This window comes from Meriones unguiculatus, chromosome 20 (assembly GCF_030254825.1).
Source record: "Meriones unguiculatus strain TT.TT164.6M chromosome 20, Bangor_MerUng_6.1, whole genome shotgun sequence".
In the NCBI taxonomy this organism is placed as follows: Eukaryota; Metazoa; Chordata; class Mammalia; order Rodentia; family Muridae; genus Meriones; species Meriones unguiculatus.
Genome location: NC_083367.1, coordinates 1,817,237 through 1,836,471, shown reverse-complemented (window position 1 = coordinate 1,836,471; position 19,235 = coordinate 1,817,237).

Genomic DNA, 19,235 nt, shown 5'->3' with positions numbered 1-19,235 from the left:
AAGTGCTCTGGAGTCATTTCGTTGCAAGCGGGTTTTTAAGTTCTCTGAGGTCATTTCGTTGCAAGCGGGTGTTTAAGTGCTCTGGAGTCATTTCGTTGCAAGCGGGTTTTTAAGTGCTCTGGAGTCATTTCGTTGCAAGCGGCTTTTTAAGTGCTCTGGAGTCATTTCGTTGCAAGCGGGTTTTTAAGAGCTCTGGACTCATTTCGTTGCAAGCGGGTTTTTAAGTGCTCTGGAGTCATTTCGTTGCAAGCGGGTTTTTAAGTGCTCTGGACTCATTTCGTTGCAAGCAGGTTTTTAAGTGCTCTGGAGTCATTTCGTTGCAAGCGGGTTTTTAATTGCTCTGGAATCATTTCATTGCAAGCGGGTTTTTAAGTGTTCTGGAGTCATTTCGTTGCAAGCGGGTTTTTAAGTGCTCTGGAGTCATTTCGTTGCAAGCGGGTTTTTAAGTGCTCTGGAGTCATTTCGTTGCAAGCGGGTTTTTAAGTGCTCTGGAGTCATTTCGTTGCAAGCGGGTTTTTAAGTGCTCTGGAGTCATTTCGTTGCAAGCGGGTTTTTAAGTGCTCTGGAGTCATTTCGTTGCAAGCGGGTATTTACGTGCTCTGGAGTCATTTCGTTGCAAGCGGGTTTTTAAGTGCTCTGGAGTCATTTCGTTGCAAGCGGGTTTTTAAGTGCTCTGGAGTCATTTCGTTGCAAGCGGGTTTTTAAGTGCTCTGGAGTCATTTCGTTGCAAGCGGGTTTTTAAGTGCTCTGGAGTCATTTCGTTGCAAGCGTTTTTTTAAGTGCTCTGGAGTCATTTCGTTGCAAGCGGGTTTTTAAGTGCTCTGGAGTCATTTCATTGCAAGCTGGTTTTTAAGTGCTCTGGAGTCATTTCGTTGCAAGCGGGTTTTTAATTGCTCTGGAGTCATTTCGTTGCAAGCGGGTTTTTACATACTTCTCAGACATTTCACTGGAAGCGGGTTTCTTAAGTGCTCTGGAGTCATTTCGTTGCAAGCAGGTTTTTAAGTGCTCTGGAGTCATTTCGTTGCAAGCGGGTTTTTAAGTGTTCTGGAGTCATTTCGTTGCAAGCGTGTTTTTAAGTGCTCTGGAGTCATTTCGTTGCAAGCGGGTTTTTAAGTGCTCTGGAGTCATTTCATTGCAAGCGGGTTTTTACATACTTCTCAGACATTTCACTGGAAGTGGGTTTTTTAAGTGCTCTGGAGTCATTTCGTTGCAAGCGGGTTTTTAAGTGCTCTGGATTCATTTCGTTGCAAGCGGGTTTTTAAGTGCTCTGGAGTCATTTCGTTGCAAGCGGGTTTTTAAGTGCTCTGGAGTCATTTCGTTGCAAGCGGGTTTTTAAGTGCTCTGGAGTCATTTCGTTGCAAGCGGGTTTTTAAGTGTTCTGGAGTCATTTCGTTGCAAGCGGGTTTTTAAGTGCTCTGGAGTCATTTCGTTGCAAGCGGGTTTTTAAGTGCTCTGGAGTCATTTCGTTGCAAGCGTTTTTTTAAGTGCTCTGGAGTCATTTCGTTGCAAGCGGGTTTTTAAGTGCTCTTGAGTCATTTCGTTGCAAGCGGGTTTTTAGTGCTCTGGAGTCATTTCATTGCAAGCGGGTTTTTAAGTGCTCTGGAGTCATTTCGTTGCAAGCGGGTTTTTAAGTGCTCTGGAGTCATTTCGTTGCAAGCGGGTTTTTAAGTGCTCTGGAGTCATTTCGTTGCAAACGGGTTTTTAATTGCTCTGAAGGCATTTCGTTGTAAGCGGGTTTTTAAGTTCTCTGAGGTCATTTCGTTGCAAGCGGGTATTTACGTGCTCTGGAGTCATTTCGTTGCAAGCGGGTTTTTAAGTGCTCTGGAGTCATTTCGTTGCAAGCGGGTTTTTAAGTTCTCTGAGGTCATTTCGTTGCAAGCGGGTGTTTAAGTGCTCTGGAGTCATTTCGTTGCAAGCGGGTTTTTAAGTGCTCTGGAGTCATTTCGTTGCAAGCGGCTTTTTAAGTGCTCTGGAGTCATTTCGTTGCAAGCGGGTTTTTAAGAGCTCTGGACTCATTTCGTTGCAAGCGGGTTTTTAAGTGCTCTGGAGTCATTTCGTTGCAAGCGGGTTTTTAAGTGCTCTGGACTCATTTCGTTGCAAGCAGGTTTTTAAGTGCTCTGGAGTCATTTCGTTGCAAGCGGGTTTTTAATTGCTCTGGAATCATTTCATTGCAAGCGGGTTTTTAAGTGTTCTGGAGTCATTTCGTTGCAAGCGGGTTTTTAAGTGCTCTGGAGTCATTTCGTTGCAAGCGGGTTTTTAAGTGCTCTGGAGTCATTTCGTTGCAAGCGGGTTTTTAAGTGCTCTGGAGTCATTTCGTTGCAAGCGGGTTTTTAAGTGCTCTGGAGTCATTTCGTTGCAAGCGGGTTTTTAAGTGCTCTGGAGTCATTTCGTTGCAAGCGGGTATTTACGTGCTCTGGAGTCATTTCGTTGCAAGCGGGTTTTTAAGTGCTCTGGAGTCATTTCGTTGCAAGCGGGTTTTTAAGTGCTCTGGAGTCATTTCGTTGCAAGCGGGTTTTTAAGTGCTCTGGAGTCATTTCGTTGCAAGCGGGTTTTTAAGTGCTCTGGAGTCATTTCGTTGCAAGCGTTTTTTTAAGTGCTCTGGAGTCATTTCGTTGCAAGCGGGTTTTTAAGTGCTCTGGAGTCATTTCATTGCAAGCTGGTTTTTAAGTGCTCTGGAGTCATTTCGTTGCAAGCGGGTTTTTAATTGCTCTGGAGTCATTTCGTTGCAAGCGGGTTTTTACATACTTCTCAGACATTTCACTGGAAGCGGGTTTCTTAAGTGCTCTGGAGTCATTTCGTTGCAAGCAGGTTTTTAAGTGCTCTGGAGTCATTTCGTTGCAAGCGGGTTTTTAAGTGTTCTGGAGTCATTTCGTTGCAAGCGTGTTTTTAAGTGCTCTGGAGTCATTTCGTTGCAAGCGGGTTTTTAAGTGCTCTGGAGTCATTTCATTGCAAGCGGGTTTTTACATACTTCTCAGACATTTCACTGGAAGTGGGTTTTTTAAGTGCTCTGGAGTCATTTCGTTGCAAGCGGGTTTTTCAGTGCTCTGGAGTCATTTCGTTGCAAGCGGGTTTTTAAGTGCTCTGGATTCATTTCGTTGCAAGCGGGTTTTTAAGTGCTCTGGAGTCATTTCGTTGCAAGCGGGTTTTTAAGTGCTCTGGAGTCATTTCGTTGCAAGCGGGTTTTTAAGTGCTCTGGAGTCATTTCGTTGCAAGCGGGTTTTTAAGTGTTCTGGAGTCATTTCGTTGCAAGCGGGTTTTTAAGTGCTCTGGAGTCATTTCGTTGCAAGCGGGTTTTTAAGTGCTCTGGAGTCATTTCGTTGCAAGCGTTTTTTTAAGTGCTCTGGAGTCATTTCGTTGCAAGCGGGTTTTTAAGTGCTCTTGAGTCATTTCGTTGCAAGCGGGTTTTTAGTGCTCTGGAGTCATTTCATTGCAAGCGGGTTTTTAAGTGCTCTGGAGTCATTTCGTTGCAAGCGGGTTTTTAAGTGCTCTGGAGTCATTTCGTTGCAAGCGGGTTTTTAAGTGCTCTGGAGTCATTTCGTTGCAAACGGGTTTTTAATTGCTCTGAAGGCATTTCGTTGTAAGCGGGTTTTTCAGTGCTCTGGAGTCATTTCGTTGCAAGCGGGTTTTTACGTGCTCTGGAGTCATTTCATTGCAAGCGGGTTTTTACATACTTCTCAGACATTTCACTGGAAGCGGGTTTTTTAAGTGCTCTGGAGTCATTTCGTTGCAAGCGGGTTTTTAAGTGCTCTGGAGTCATTTCGTTGCAAGCGGGTTTTTAAGTGTTCTGGAGTCATTTCGTTGCAAGCGTGTTTTTAAGTGCTCTGGAGTCATTTCGTTGCAAGCGGGTTTTTAAGTGCTCTGGAGTCATTTCATTGCAAGCGGGTTTTTACATACTTCTCAGACATTTCACTGGAAGTGGGTTTTTTAAGTGCTCTGGAGTCATTTCGTTGCAAGCGGGTTTTTCAGTGCTCTGGAGTCATTTCGTTGCCAGCGGGTTTTTAAGTGCTCTGGAGTCATTTCGTTGCAAGCGGGTTTTTAAGTGTTCTGAAGGCATTTCGTTGCAAGCGGGTTTTTAAGTGCTCTGAAGGCATTTCGTTGCAAGCGGGTTTTTAAGTGCTCTGGAGTCATTTCGTTGCAAGCGGGTTTTTAAGTGCTCTGGAGTCATTTCGTTGCCAGCGGGTTTTTAAGTGCTCTGGAGTCATTTCGTTGCAAGCGGGTTTTTAAGTGCTCTGGAGTCATTTCGTTGCAAGCGGGTTTTTAAGTGCTCTGGAGTCATTTCGTTGCAAGCGGGTTTTTAAGTGTTCTGGAGTCATTTCGTTGCAAGTGGGTTTTTAAGTACTCTGGAGTCATTTCGTTGCAAGCGGGTTTTTAAGTGCTCTGGAGTCATTTCGTTGCAAGCGGGTTTTTAAGTGCTCTGGAGTCATTTCGTTGCAAGCGGGTTTTTAAGTGCTCTGGAGTCATTTCGTTGCAAGCGGGTTTTTAAGTGCTCTGGAGTCATTTCGTTGCAAGCGGGTTTTTACGTGCTCTGGAGTCATTTCGTTGCAAGCGGGTTTTTAAGTGCTCTGGAGTCATTTCGTTGCAAGCGGGTTTTTAAGTGCTCTGGAGTCATTTCGTTGCAAGCGGGTTTTTAAGTGCTCTGGAGTCATTTCGTTGCAAGCGGGTTTTTAAGTGCTCTGGAGTCATTTCGTTGCAAGCGTTTTTTTAAGTGCTCTGGAGTCATTTCGTTGCAAGCGGGTTTTTAAGTGCTCTTGAGTCATTTCGTTGCAAGCGGGTTTTTAAGTGCTCTGGAGTCATTTCATTGCAAGCGGGTTTTTAAGTGCTCTGGAGTCATTTCGTTGCAAGCGGGTTTTTAAGTGCTCTGGAGTCATTTCGTTGCAAGCGGGTTTTTAATTGCTCTGAAGGCATTTCGTTGTAAGCGGGTTTTTCAGTGCTCTGGAGTCATTTCGTTGCAAGCGGGTTTTTACGTGCTCTGGAGTCATTTCATTGCAAGCGGGTTTTTACATACTTCTCAGACATTTCACTGGAAGCGGGTTTTTTAAGTGCTCTGGAGTCATTTCGTTGCAAGCGGGTTTTTAAGTGCTCTGGAGTCATTTCGTTGCAAGCGGGTTTTTAAGTGTTCTGGAGTCATTTCGTTGCAAGCGTGTTTTTAAGTGCTCTGGAGTCATTTCGTTGCAAGCGGGTTTTTAAGTGCTCTGGAGTCATTTCATTGCAAGCGGGTTTTTACATACTTCTCAGACATTTCACTGGAAGTGGGTTTTTTAAGTGCTCTGGAGTCATTTCGTTGCAAGCGGGTTTTTCAGTGCTCTGGAGTCATTTCGTTGCAAGCGGGTTTTTAAGTGCTCTGGAGTCATTTCGTTGCAAGCGGGTTTTTAAGTGCTCTGGAGTCATTTCGTTGCAAGCGGGTTTTTAAGTGCTCTGGAGTCATTTCGTTGCAAGCGGGTTTTTAAGTGCTCTGGAGTCATTTCGTTGCAAGCGGGTTTTTAAGTGTTCTGGAGTCATTTCGTTGCAAGCGGGTTTTTAAGTGCTCTGGAGTCATTTCGTTGCAAGCGGGTTTTTAAGTGCTCTGGAGTCATTTCGTTGCAAGCGTTTTTTTAAGTGCTCTGGAGTCATTTCGTTGCAAGCGGGTTTTTAAGTGCTCTTGAGTCATTTCGTTGCAAGCGGGTTTTTAAGTGCTCTGGAGTCATTTCATTGCAAGCGGGTTTTTAAGTGCTCTGGAGTCATTTCGTTGCAAGCGGGTTTTTAAGTGCTCTGGAGTCATTTCGTTGCAAGCGGGTTTTTAAGTGCTCTGGAGTCATTTCGTTGCAAGCGGGTTTTTACGTGCTCTGGAGTCATTTCATTGCAAGCGGGTTTTTACATACTTCTCAGACATTTCACTGGAAGCGGGTTTTTTAAGTGCTCTGGAGTCATTTCGTTGCAAGCGGGTTTTTAAGTGCTCTGGAGTCATTTCGTTGCAAGCGTTTTTTTAAGTGCTCTGGAGTCATTTCGTTGCAAGCGGGTTTTTAAGTGCTCTTGAGTCATTTCGTTGCAAGCGGGTTTTTAAGTGCTCTGGAGTCATTTCGTTGCAAGCGGGTTTTTAAGTGCTCTGGAGTCATTTCGTTGCAAGCGGGTTTTTAAGTGCTCTGGAGTCATTTCGTTGCAAGCGGGTTTTTCAGTGCTCTGGAGTCATTTCGTTGCAAGCGGGTTTTTAAATGCTCTGGAGTCATTTCGTTGCAAGCGGGTTTTTAAGTGCTCTGGAGTCATTTCGTTGCAAGCGGGTTTTTAAGTGTTCTGGAGTCATTTCGTTGCAAGCGGGTTTTTAAGTGCTCTGGAGTCATTTCGTTGCAAGCGGGTTTTTAAGTGCTCTGGAGTCATTTCGTTGCAAGCGTTTTTTTAAGTGCTCTGGAGTCATTTCGTTGCAAGCGGGTTTTTAAGTGCTCTTGAGTCATTTCGTTGCAAGCAGGTTTTTAAGTGCTCTGGAGTCATTTCATTGCAAGCGGGTTTTTAAGTGCTCTGGAGTCATTTCGTTGCAAGCGGGTTTTTAAGTGCTCTGGAGTCATTTCGTTGCAAGCGGGTTTTTAAGTGCTCTGGAGTCATTTCGTTGCAAGCGGGTTTTTACGTGCTCTGGAGTCATTTCATTGCAAGCGGGTTTTTACATACTTCTCAGACATTTCACTGGAAGCGGGTTTTTTAAGTGCTCTGGAGTCATTTCGTTGCAAGCGGGTTTTTAAGTGCTCTGGAGTCATTTCGTTGCAAGCGTTTTTTTAAGTGCTCTGGAGTCATTTCGTTGCAAGCGGGTTTTTAAGTGCTCTTGAGTCATTTCGTTGCAAGCGGGTTTTTAAGTGCTCTGGAGTCATTTCGTTGCAAGCGGGTTTTTAAGTGCTCTGGAGTCATTTCGTTGCAAGCGGGTTTTTCAGTGCTCTGGAGTCATTTCGTTGCAAGCGGGTTTTTCAGTGCTCTGGAGTCATTTCGTTGCAAGCGGGTTTTTAAATGCTCTGGAGTCATTTCGTTGCAAGCGGGTTTTTAAGTGCTCTGGAGTCATTTCGTTGCAAGCGGGTTTTTAAGTGCTCTGGAGTCATTTCGTTGCAAGCGGGTTTTTAAGTGCTCTGGAGTCATTTCGTTGCAAGCGGGTTTTTAAGTGCTCTGGAGTCATTTCGTTGCAAGCGGGTTTTTAAGTGCTCTGGAGTCATTTCGTTGCAAGCGGGTTTTTAAGTGCTCTGGAGTCATTTCGTTGCAAGCGGGTTTTTAAGTGCTCTGGAGTCATTTCGTTGCAAGCGGGTTTTTAAGTGCTCTGGAGTCATTTCGTTGCAAGCGGGTTTTCAAGTGCTCTGGAGTCATTTCGTTGCAAGCGGGTTTTTAAGTGCTCTGGAGTCATTTCGTTGCAAGCGGGTTTTTAAGTGCTCTGGAGTCATTTCGTTGCAAGCGGGTTTTTAAGTGCTCTGAAGGCATTTCGTTGTAAGCGGGTTTTTCAGTGCTCTGGAGTCATTTCGTTGCAAGCGGATTTTTACGTGCTCTGGAGTCATTTCATTGCAAGCGGGTTTTTACATACTTCTCAGACATTTCACTGGAAGCGGGTTTTTTAAGTGCTCTGGAGTCATTTCGTTGTAAGCGGGTTTTTAAGTACTCTGGAGTCATTTCGTTGCAAGCGGGTTTTTAAGTGCTCTGGAGTCATTTCGTTGCAAGCGGGTTTTTAAGTTCTCTGAGGTCATTTCGTTGCAAGCGGGTGTTTAAGTGCTCTGGAGTCATTTCGTTGCAAGCGGGTTTTTAAGTGCTCTGGAGTCATTTCGTTGCAAGCGGCTTTTTAAGTGCTCTGGAGTCATTTCGTTGCAAGCGGGTTTTTAAGAGCTCTGGACTCATTTCGTTGCAAGCGGGTTTTTAAGTGCTCTGGAGTCATTTCGTTGCAAGCGGGTTTTTAAATGCTCTGGACTCATTTCGTTGCAAGCGGGTTTTTAAGTGTTCTGGAGTCATTTCGTTGCAAGCGGGTTTTTAAGTGCTCTGAAGGCATTTCGTTGTAAGCGGGTTTTTAAGTGCTCTGGAGTCATTTCGTTGCAAGCGGGTTTTTAAGTGCTCTGGAGTCATTTCGTTGCAAGCGGGTTTTCAAGTGCTCTGGAGTCATTTCGTTGCAAGCGGGTTTTTAAGTGCTCTGGAGTCATTTCGTTGCAAGCGGGTTTTTAAGTGCTCTGGAGTCATTTCGTTGCAAGCGGGTTTTTAAGTGCTCTGGAGTCATTTCGTTGCAAGCGGGTTTTTCAGTGCTCTGGAGTCATTTCGTTGCAAGCGGGTTTTTAACTGCTCTGGAGTCATTTCGTTGCAAGCGGGTTTTTAAGTGCTCTGGAGTCATTTCGTTGCAAGCGGGTTTTTAAGTGCTCTGGTGTCATTTCGTTGCAAGCGGGTTTTTAAGTGCTCTGGAGTCATTTCGTTGCAAGCGGGTTTTTAAGTGCTCTGGAGTCATTTCGTTGCAAGCGGGTTTTTAAGTGCTCTGGAGTCATTTCGTTGCAAGCGGGTTTTTAAGTGCTCTGGAGTCATTTCGTTGCAAGCGGGTTTTCAAGTGCTCTGGAGTCATTTCGTTGCAAGCGCGTTTTCAAGTGCTCTGGAGTCATTTCGTTGCAAGCGGGTTTTTAAGTGCTCTGGAGTCATTTCGTTGCAAGCGGGTTTTTAAGTGCTCTGGAGTCATTTCGTTGCAAGCGGGTTTTTAAGTGCTCTGGAGTCATTTCGTTGCAAGCGGGTTTTTCAGTGCTCTGGAGTCATTTCGTTGCAAGCGGGTTTTTAAATGCTCTGGAGTCATTTCGTTGCAAGCGGGTTTTTAAGTGCTCTGGATTCATTTCGTTGCAAGCGGGTTTTTAAGTGCTCTGGATTCATTTCGTTGCAAGCGGGTTTTTAAGTGCTCTGGAGTCATTTCGTTGCAAGCGGGTTTGTAAGTGCTCTGGAGTCATTTCGTTGCAAGCGGGTTTTTCAGTGCTCTGGAGTCATTTCGTTGCAAGCGGGTTTTTAAGTGCTCTGGAGTCATTTCATTGCAAGCGGGTTTTTACATACTTCTCAGACATTTCACTGGAAGCGGGTTTTTTAAGTGCTCTGGAGTCATTTCGTTGTAAGCGGGTTTTTAAGTACTCTGGAGTCATTTCGTTGCAAGCGGGTTTTTAAGTGCTCTGGAGTCATTTCGTTGCAAGCGGGTTTTTAAGTTCTCTGAGGTCATTTCGTTGCAAGCGGGTGTTTAAGTGCTCTGGAGTCATTTCGTTGCAAGCGGGTTTTTAAGTGCTCTGGAGTCATTTCGTTGCAAGCGGCTTTTTAAGTGCTCTGGAGTCATTTCGTTGCAAGCGGGTTTTTAAGAGCTCTCGACTCATTTCGTTGCAAGCGGGTTTTTAAGTGCTCTGGAGTCATTTCGTTGCAAGCGGGTTTTTAAGTGCTCTGGACTCATTTCGTTGCAAGCGGGTTTTTAAGTGTTCTGGAGTCATTTCGTTGCAAGCGGGTTTTTAAGTGCTCTGAAGGCATTTCGTTGTAAGCGGGTTTTTAAGTGCTCTGGAGTCATTTCGTTGCAAGCGGGTTTTTAAGTGTTCTGGAGTCATTTCGATGCAAGCAGGTTTTTAAGTGCTCTGGAGTCATTTCGTTGCAAGCGGGTTTTTAATTGCTCTGGAATCATTTCGTTGCAAGCGGGTTTTTAAGTGTTCTGGAGTCATTTCGTTGCAAGCGGGTTTTTAAGTGCTCTGGAGTCATTTCGTTGCAAGCGGGTTTTTAAGTGCTCTGGAGTCATTTCGTTGCAAGCGGGTTTTTAAGTGCTCTGGAGTCATTTCGTTGCAAGCGGGTTTTTAAGTGCTCTGGAGTCATTTCGTTGCAAGCGGGTTTTTAAGTGCGCTGGAGTCATTTCGTTGCAAGCGGGTTTTTACGTGCTCTGGAGTAATTTCGTTGCAAGCGGGTTTTTAAGTGCTCTGGAGTCATTTCGTTGCAAGCGGGTTTTTAAGTGCTCTGGAGTCATTTCGTTGCAAGCGGGTTTTTAAGTGCTCTGGAGTCATTTCGTTGCAAGCGGGTTTTTAAGTGCTCTGGAGTCATTTCGTTGCAAGCGGGTTTTTAAGTGCGCTGGAGTCATTTCGTTGCAAGCGGGTTTTTACGTGCTCTGGAGTCATTTCGTTGCAAACGGGTTTTTAAGTGCTCTGGAGTCATTTCGTTGCAAGCGTTTTTTTAAGTGCTCTGGAGTCATTTCGTTGCAAGCGGGTTTTTAAGTGCTCTTGAGACATTTCGTTGCAAGCGGGTTTTTAAGTGCTCTGGAGTCATTTCATTGCAAGCGGGTTTTTAAGTGCTCTGGAGTCATTTCGTTGCAAGCGGGTTTTTAAGTGCTCTGGAGTCATTTCGTTGCAAGCGGGTTTTTAAGTGCTCTGGAGTCATTTCGTTGCAAGCGGGTTTTTAATTGCTCTGAAGGCATTTCGTTGTAAGCGGGTTTTTCAGTGCTCTGGAGTCATTTCGTTGCAAGCGGGTTTTTACGTGCTCTGGAGTCATTTCATTGCAAGCGGGTTTTTACATACTTCTCAGACATTTCACTGGAAGCGGGTTTTTTAAGTGCTCTGGAGTCATTTCGTTGCAAGCGGGTTTTTAAGTGCTCTGGAGTCATTTCGTTGCAAGCGGGTTTTTAAGTGTTCTGGAGTCATTTCGTTGCAAGCGTGTTTTTAAGTGCTCTGGAGTCATTTCGTTGCAAGCGGGTTTTTAAGTGCTCTGGAGTCACTTCATTGCAAGCGGGTTTTTACATACTTCTCAGACATTTCACTGGAAGTGGGTTTTTTAAGTGCTCTGGAGTCATTTCGTTGCAAGCGGGTTTTTCAGTGCTCTGGAGTCATTTCGTTGCAAGCGGGTTTTTAAGTGCTCTGGAGTCATTTCGTTGCAAGCGGGTTTTTAAGTGCTCTGGAGTCATTTCGTTGCAAGCGGGTTTTTAAGTGCTCTGGAGTCATTTCGTTGCAAGCGGGTTTTTAAGTGCTCTGGAGTCATTTCGTTGCAAGCGGGTTTTTAAGTGTTCTGGAGTCATTTCGTTGCAAGCGGGTTTTTAAGTGCTCTGGAGTCATTTCGTTGCAAGCGGGTTTTTAAGTGCTCTGGAGTCATTTCGTTGCAAGCGTTTTTTTAAGTGCTCTGGAGTCATTTCGTTGCAAGCGGGTTTTTAAGTGCTCTTGAGTCATTTCGTTGCAAGCGGGTTTTTAAGTGCTCTGGAGTCATTTCATTGCAAGCGGGTTTTTAAGTGCTCTGGAGTCATTTCGTTGCAAGCGGGTTTTTAAGTGCTCTGGAGTCATTTCGTTGCAAGCGGGTTTTTAATTGCTCTGAAGGCATTTCGTTGTAAGCGGGTTTTTCAGTGCTCTGGAGTCATTTCGTTGCAAGCAGGTTTTTACGTGCTCTGGAGTCATTTCATTGCAAGCGGGTTTTTACATACTTCTCAGACATTTCACTGGAAGCGGGTTTTTTAAGTGCTCTGGAGTAATTTCGTTGCAAGCGGGTTTTTAAGTGCTCTGGAGTCATTTCGTTGCAAGCGGGTTTTTAAGTGCTCTGGAGTCATTTCGTTGCAAGCGGGTTTTTAAGTGCTCTGGAGTCATTTCGTTGCAAGCGGGTTTTTAATTGCTCTGAAGGCATTTCGTTGTAAGCGGGTTTTTCAGTGCTCTGGAGTCATTTCGTTGCAAGCAGGTTTTTACGTGCTCTGGAGTCATTTCATTGCAAGCGGGTTTTTACATACTTCTCAGACATTTCACTGGAAGCGGGTTTTTACGTGCTCTGGAGTAATTTCGTTGCAAGCGGGTTTTTAAGTGCTCTGGAGTCATTTCGTTGCAAGCGGGTTTTTAAGTGCTCTGGAGTCATTTCGTTGCAAGCGGGTTTTTAAGTGCTCTGGAGTCATTTCGTTGCAAGCGGGTTTTTAAGTGCTCTGGAGTCATTTCGTTGCAAGCGGGTTTTTAAGTGCGCTGGAGTCATTTCGTTGCAAGCGGGTTTTTACGTGCTCTGGAGTCATTTCGTTGCAAACGGGTTTTTAAGTGCTCTGGAGTCATTTCGTTGCAAGCGTTTTTTTAAGTGCTCTGGAGTCATTTCGTTGCAAGCGGGTTTTTAAGTGCTCTTGAGACATTTCGTTGCAAGCGGGTTTTTAAGTGCTCTGGAGTCATTTCATTGCAAGCGGGTTTTTAAGTGCTCTGGAGTCATTTCGTTGCAAGCGGGTTTTTAAGTGCTCTTGAGTCATTTCGTTGCAAGCGCGTTTTCAAGTGCTCTGGAGTCATTTCGTTGCAAGCGGGTTTTTAAGTGCTCTGGAGTCATTTCGTTGCAAGCGGGTTTTTAAGTGCTCTGGAGTCATTTCGTTGCAAGCGGGTTTTTAAGTGCTCTGGAGTCATTTCGTTGCAAGCGGGTTTTTCAGTGCTCTGGAGTCATTTCGTTGCAAGCGGGTTTTTAAATGCTCTGGAGTCATTTCGTTGCAAGCGGGTTTTTAAGTGCTCTGGATTCATTTCGTTGCAAGCGGGTTTTTAAGTGCTCTGGATTCATTTCGTTGCAAGCGGGTTTTTAAGTGCTCTGGAGTCATTTCGTTGCAAGCGGGTTTGTAAGTGCTCTGGAGTCATTTCGTTGCAAGCGGGTTTTTCAGTGCTCTGGAGTCATTTCGTTGCAAGCGGGTTTTTAAGTGCTCTGGAGTCATTTCATTGCAAGCGGGTTTTTACATACTTCTCAGACATTTCACTGGAAGCGGGTTTTTTAAGTGCTCTGGAGTCATTTCGTTGTAAGCGGGTTTTTAAGTACTCTGGAGTCATTTCGTTGCAAGCGGGTTTTTAAGTGCTCTGGAGTCATTTCGTTGCAAGCGGGTTTTTAAGTTCTCTGAGGTCATTTCGTTGCAAGCGGGTGTTTAAGTGCTCTGGAGTCATTTCGTTGCAAGCGGGTTTTTAAGTGCTCTGGAGTCATTTCGTTGCAAGCGGCTTTTTAAGTGCTCTGGAGTCATTTCGTTGCAAGCGGGTTTTTAAGAGCTCTCGACTCATTTCGTTGCAAGCGGGTTTTTAAGTGCTCTGGAGTCATTTCGTTGCAAGCGGGTTTTTAAGTGCTCTGGACTCATTTCGTTGCAAGCGGGTTTTTAAGTGTTCTGGAGTCATTTCGTTGCAAGCGGGTTTTTAAGTGCTCTGAAGGCATTTCGTTGTAAGCGGGTTTTTAAGTGCTCTGGAGTCATTTCGTTGCAAGCGGGTTTTTAAGTGTTCTGGAGTCATTTCGATGCAAGCAGGTTTTTAAGTGCTCTGGAGTCATTTCGTTGCAAGCGGGTTTTTAATTGCTCTGGAATCATTTCGTTGCAAGCGGGTTTTTAAGTGTTCTGGAGTCATTTCGTTGCAAGCGGGTTTTTAAGTGCTCTGGAGTCATTTCGTTGCAAGCGGGTTTTTAAGTGCTCTGGAGTCATTTCGTTGCAAGCGGGTTTTTAAGTGCTCTGGAGTCATTTCGTTGCAAGCGGGTTTTTAAGTGCTCTGGAGTCATTTCGTTGCAAGCGGGTTTTTAAGTGCGCTGGAGTCATTTCGTTGCAAGCGGGTTTTTACGTGCTCTGGAGTAATTTCGTTGCAAGCGGGTTTTTAAGTGCTCTGGAGTCATTTCGTTGCAAGCGGGTTTTTAAGTGCTCTGGAGTCATTTCGTTGCAAGCGGGTTTTTAAGTGCTCTGGAGTCATTTCGTTGCAAGCGGGTTTTTAAGTGCTCTGGAGTCATTTCGTTGCAAGCGGGTTTTTAAGTGCGCTGGAGTCATTTCGTTGCAAGCGGGTTTTTACGTGCTCTGGAGTCATTTCGTTGCAAACGGGTTTTTAAGTGCTCTGGAGTCATTTCGTTGCAAGCGTTTTTTTAAGTGCTCTGGAGTCATTTCGTTGCAAGCGGGTTTTTAAGTGCTCTTGAGACATTTCGTTGCAAGCGGGTTTTTAAGTGCTCTGGAGTCATTTCATTGCAAGCGGGTTTTTAAGTGCTCTGGAGTCATTTCGTTGCAAGCGGGTTTTTAAGTGCTCTGGAGTCATTTCGTTGCAAGCGGGTTTTTAAGTGCTCTGGAGTCATTTCGTTGCAAGCGGGTTTTTAATTGCTCTGAAGGCATTTCGTTGTAAGCGGGTTTTTCAGTGCTCTGGAGTCATTTCGTTGCAAGCGGGTTTTTACGTGCTCTGGAGTCATTTCATTGCAAGCGGGTTTTTACATACTTCTCAGACATTTCACTGGAAGCGGGTTTTTTAAGTGCTCTGGAGTCATTTCGTTGCAAGCGGGTTTTTAAGTGCTCTGGAGTCATTTCGTTGCAAGCGGGTTTTTAAGTGTTCTGGAGTCATTTCGTTGCAAGCGTGTTTTTAAGTGCTCTGGAGTCATTTCGTTGCAAGCGGGTTTTTAAGTGCTCTGGAGTCACTTCATTGCAAGCGGGTTTTTACATACTTCTCAGACATTTCACTGGAAGTGGGTTTTTTAAGTGCTCTGGAGTCATTTCGTTGCAAGCGGGTTTTTCAGTGCTCTGGAGTCATTTCGTTGCAAGCGGGTTTTTAAGTGCTCTGGAGTCATTTCGTTGCAAGCGGGTTTTTAAGTGCTCTGGAGTCATTTCGTTGCAAGCGGGTTTTTAAGTGCTCTGGAGTCATTTCGTTGCAAGCGGGTTTTTAAGTGCTCTGGAGTCATTTCGTTGCAAGCGGGTTTTTAAGTGTTCTGGAGTCATTTCGTTGCAAGCGGGTTTTTAAGTGCTCTGGAGTCATTTCGTTGCAAGCGGGTTTTTAAGTGCTCTGGAGTCATTTCGTTGCAAGCGTTTTTTTAAGTGCTCTGGAGTCATTTCGTTGCAAGCGGGTTTTTAAGTGCTCTTGAGTCATTTCGTTGCAAGCGGGTTTTTAAGTGCTCTGGAGTCATTTCATTGCAAGCGGGTTTTTAAGTGCTCTGGAGTCATTTCGTTGCAAGCGGGTTTTTAAGTGCTCTGGAGTCATTTCGTTGCAAGCGGGTTTTTAATTGCTCTGAAGGCATTTCGTTGTAAGCGGGTTTTTCAGTGCTCTGGAGTCATTTCGTTGCAAGCAGGTTTTTACGTGCTCTGGAGTCATTTCATTGCAAGCGGGTTTTTACATACTTCTCAGACATTTCACTGGAAGCGGGTTTTTTAAGTGCTCTGGAGTAATTTCGTTGCAAGCGGGTTTTTAAGTGCTCTGGAGTCATTTCGTTGCAAGCGGGTTTTTAAGTGCTCTGGAGTCATTTCGTTGCAAGCGGGTTTTTAAGTGCTCTGGAGTCATTTCGTTGCAAGCGGGTTTTTAATTGCTCTGAAGGCATTTCGTTGTAAGCGGGTTTTTCAGTGCTCTGGAGTCATTTCGTTGCAAGCAGGTTTTTACGTGCTCTGGAGTCATTTCATTGCAAGCGGGTTTTTACATACTTCTCAGACATTTCACTGGAAGCGGGTTTTTACGTGCTCTGGAGTAATTTCGTTGCAAGCGGGTTTTTAAGTGCTCTGGAGTCATTTCGTTGCAAGCGGGTTTTTAAGTGCTCTGGAGTCATTTCGTTGCAAGCGGGTTTTTAAGTGCTCTGGAGTCATTTCGTTGCAAGCGGGTTTTTAAGTGCTCTGGAGTCATTTCGTTGCAAGCGGGTTTTTAAGTGCGCTGGAGTCATTTCGTTGCAAGCGGGTTTTTACGTGCTCTGGAGTCATTTCGTTGCAAACGGGTTTTTAAGTGCTCTGGAGTCATTTCGTTGCAAGCGTTTTTTTAAGTGCTCTGGAGTCATTTCGTTGCAAGCGGGTTTTTAAGTGCTCTTGAGACATTTCGTTGCAAGCGGGTTTTTAAGTGCTCTGGAGTCATTTCATTGCAAGCGGGTTTTTAAGTGCTCTGGAGTCATTTCGTTGCAAGCGGGTTTTTAAGTGCTCTGGAGTCATTTCGTTGCAAGCGGGTTTTTAAGTGCTCTGGAGTCATTTCGTTGCAAGCGGGTTTTTAATTGCTCTGAAGGCATTTCGTTGTAAGCGGGTTTTTCAGTGCTCTGGAGTCATTTCGTTGCAAGCGGGTTTTTACGTGCTCTGGAGTCATTTCATTGCAAGCGGGTTTTTACATACTTCTCAGACATTTCACTGGAAGCGGGTTTTTTAAGTGCTCTGGAGTCATTTCGTTGCAAGCGGGTTTTTAAGTGCTCTGGAGTCATTTCGTTGCAAGCGGGTTTTTAAGTGTTCTGGAGTCATTTCGTTGCAAGCGTGTTTTTAAGTGCTCTGGAGTCATTTCGTTGCAAGCGGGTTTTTAAGTGCTCTGGAGTCACTTCATTGCAAGCGGGTTTTTACATACTTCTCAGACATTTCACTGGAAGTGGGTTTTTTAAGTGCTCTGGAGTCATTTCGTTGCAAGCGGGTTTTTCAGTGCTCTGGAGTCATTTCGTTGCAAGCGGGTTTTTAAGTGCTCTGGAGTCATTTCGTTGCAAGCGGGTTTTTAAGTGCTCTGGAGTCATTTCGTTGCAAGCGGGTTTTTAAGTGCTCTGGAGTCATTTCGTTGCAAGCGGGTTTTTAAGTGCTCTGGAGTCATTTCGTTGCAAGCGGGTTTTTAAGTGTTCTGGAGTCATTTCGTTGCAAGCGGGTTTTTAAGTGCTCTGGAGTCATTTCGTTGCAAGCGGGTTTTTAAGTGCTCTGGAGTCATTTCGTTGCAAGCGTTTTTTTAAGTGCTCTGGAGTCATTTCGTTGCAAGCGGGTTTTTAAGTGCTCTTGAGTCATTTCGTTGCAAGCGGGTTTTTAAGTGCTCTGGAGTCATTTCATTGCAAGCGGGTTTTTAAGTGCTCTGGAGTCATTTCGTTGCAAGCGGGTTTTTAAGTGCTCTGGAGTCATTTCGTTGCAAGCGGGTTTTTAATTGCTCTGAAGGCATTTCGTTGTAAGCGGGTTTTTCAGTGCTCTGGAGTCATTTCGTTGCAAGCAGGTTTTTACGTGCTCTGGAGTCATTTCATTGCAAGCGGGTTTTTACATACTTCTCAGACATTTCACTGGAAGCGGGTTTTTTAAGTGCTCTGGAGTCATTTCGTTGCAAGCGGGTTTTTAAGTTCTCTGAGGTCATTTCGTTGCAAGCGGGTGTTTAAGTGCTCTGGAGTCATTTCGTTGCAAGCGGGTTTTTAAGTGCTCTGGAGTCATTTCGTTGCAAGCGGCTTTTTAAGTGCTCTGGAGTCATTTCGTTGCAAGCGGGTTTTTAAGAGCTCTCGACTCATTTCGTTGCAAGCGGGTTTTTAAGTGCTCTGGAGTCATTTCGTTGCAAGCGGGTTTTTAAGTGCTCTGGACTCATTTCGTTGCAAGCGGGTTTTTAAGTGTTCTGGAGTCATTTCGTTGCAAGCGGGTTTTTAAGTGCTCTGAAGGCATTTCGTTGTAAGCGGGTTTTTAAGTGCTCTGGAGTCATTTCGTTGCAAGCGGGTTTTTAAGTGTTCTGGAGTCATTTCGATGCAAGCAGGTTTTTAAGTGCTCTGGAGTCATTTCGTTGCAAGCGGGTTTTTAATTGCTCTGGAATCATTTCGTTGCAAGCGGGTTTTTAAGTGTTCTGGAGTCATTTCGTTGCAAGCGGGTTTTTAAGTGCTCTGGAGTCATTTCGTTGCAAGCGGGTTTTTAAGTGCTCTGGAGTCATTTCGTTGCAAGCGGGTTTTTAAGTGCTCTGGAGTCATTTCGTTGCAAGCGGGTTTTTAAGTGCGCTGGAGTCATTTCGTTGCAAGCGGGTTTTTACGTGCTCTGGAGTCATTTCGTTGCAAGCGGGTTTTTAAGTGCTCTGGAGTCATTTCGTTGCAAGCGGGTTTTTAAGTGCTCTGGAGTCATTTCGTTGCAAGCGGGTTTTTAAGTGCTCTGGAGTCATTTCGTTGCAAACGGGTTTTTAAGTGCTCTGGAGTCATTTCGTTGCAAGCGTTTTTTTAAGTGCTCTGGAGTCATTTCGTTGCAAGCGGGTTTTTAAGTGCTCTTGAGACATTTCGTTGCAAGCGGGTTTTTAAGTGCTCTGGAGTCATTTCATTGCAAGCGGGTTTTTAAGTGCTCTGGAGTCATTTCGTTGCAAGCGGGTTTTTAAGTGCTCTGGAGTCATTTCGTTGCAAGCGGGTTTTTAAGTGCTCTGGAGTCATTTCGTTGCAAGCGGGTTTTTAATTGCTCTGAAGGCATTTCGTTGTAAGCGGGTTTTTCAGTGCTCTGGAGTCATTTCATTGCAAGCGGGTTTTTACGTGCTCTGGAGTCATTTCATTGCAAGCGGGTTTTTACATACTTCTCAGACATTTCACTGGAAGCGGGTTTTTTAAGTGCTCGGGAGTCATTTCGTTGCAAGCGGGTTTTTAAGTGCTCTGGAGTCATTTCGTTGCAAGCGGGTTTTTAAGTGTTCTGGAGTCATTTCGTTGCAAGCGTGTTTTTAAGTGCTCTGGAGTCATTTCGTTGCAAGCGGGTTTTTAAGTGCTCTGGAGTCATTTCGTTGCAAGCGGGTTTTTAAGTGCTCTGGAGTCATTTCGTTGCAAGCGGGTTTTTAAGTGCTCTGGAGTCATTTCGTTGCAAGCGGGTTTTTAAGTGCTCTGGAGTCATTTCGTTGCAAGCGGGTTTTCAAGTGCTCTGGAGTCATTTCGTTGCAAGCGCGTTTTCAAGTGCTCTGGAGTCATTTCGTTGCAAGCGGGTTTTTAAGTGCTCTGGAGTCATTTCGTTGCAAGCGGGTTTTTAAGTGCTCTGGAGTCATTTCGTTGCAAGCGGGTTTTTAAGTGCTCTGGAGTCATTTCGTTGCAAGCGGGTTTTTCAGTGCTCTGGAGTCATTTCGTTGCAAGCGGGTTTTTAAATGCTCTGGAGTCATTTCGTTGCAAGCGGGTTTTTAAGTGCTCTGGAGTCATTTCGTTGCAAGCGGGTTTTTAAGTGCTCTGGAGTCATTTCGTTGCAAGCGGGTTTTTAAGTGCTCTGGAGTCATTTCGTTGCAAGCGGGTTTGTAAGTGCTCTGGAGTCATTTCGTTGCAAGCGGGTTTTTAAGTGCTCTGGAGTCATTTCGTTGCAAGCGGGTTTTTAAGTTCTCTGAGGTCATTTCGTTGCAAGCGGGTGTTTAAGTGCTCTGGAGTCATTTCGTTGCAAGCGGGTTTTTAAGTGCTCTGGAGTCATTTCGTTGCAAGCGGCTTTTTAAGTGCTCTGGAGTCATTTCGTTGCAAGCGGGTTTTTAAGAGCTCTCGACTCATTTCGTTGCAAGCGGGTTTTTAAGTGCTCTGGAGTCATTTCGTTGCAAGCGGGTTTTTAAGTGCTCTGGACTCATTTCGTTGCAAGCGGGTTTTTAAGTGTTCTGGAGTCATTTCGTTGCAAGCGGGTTTTTAAGTGCTCTGAAGGCATTTCGTTGTAAGCGGGTTTTTAAGTGCTCTGG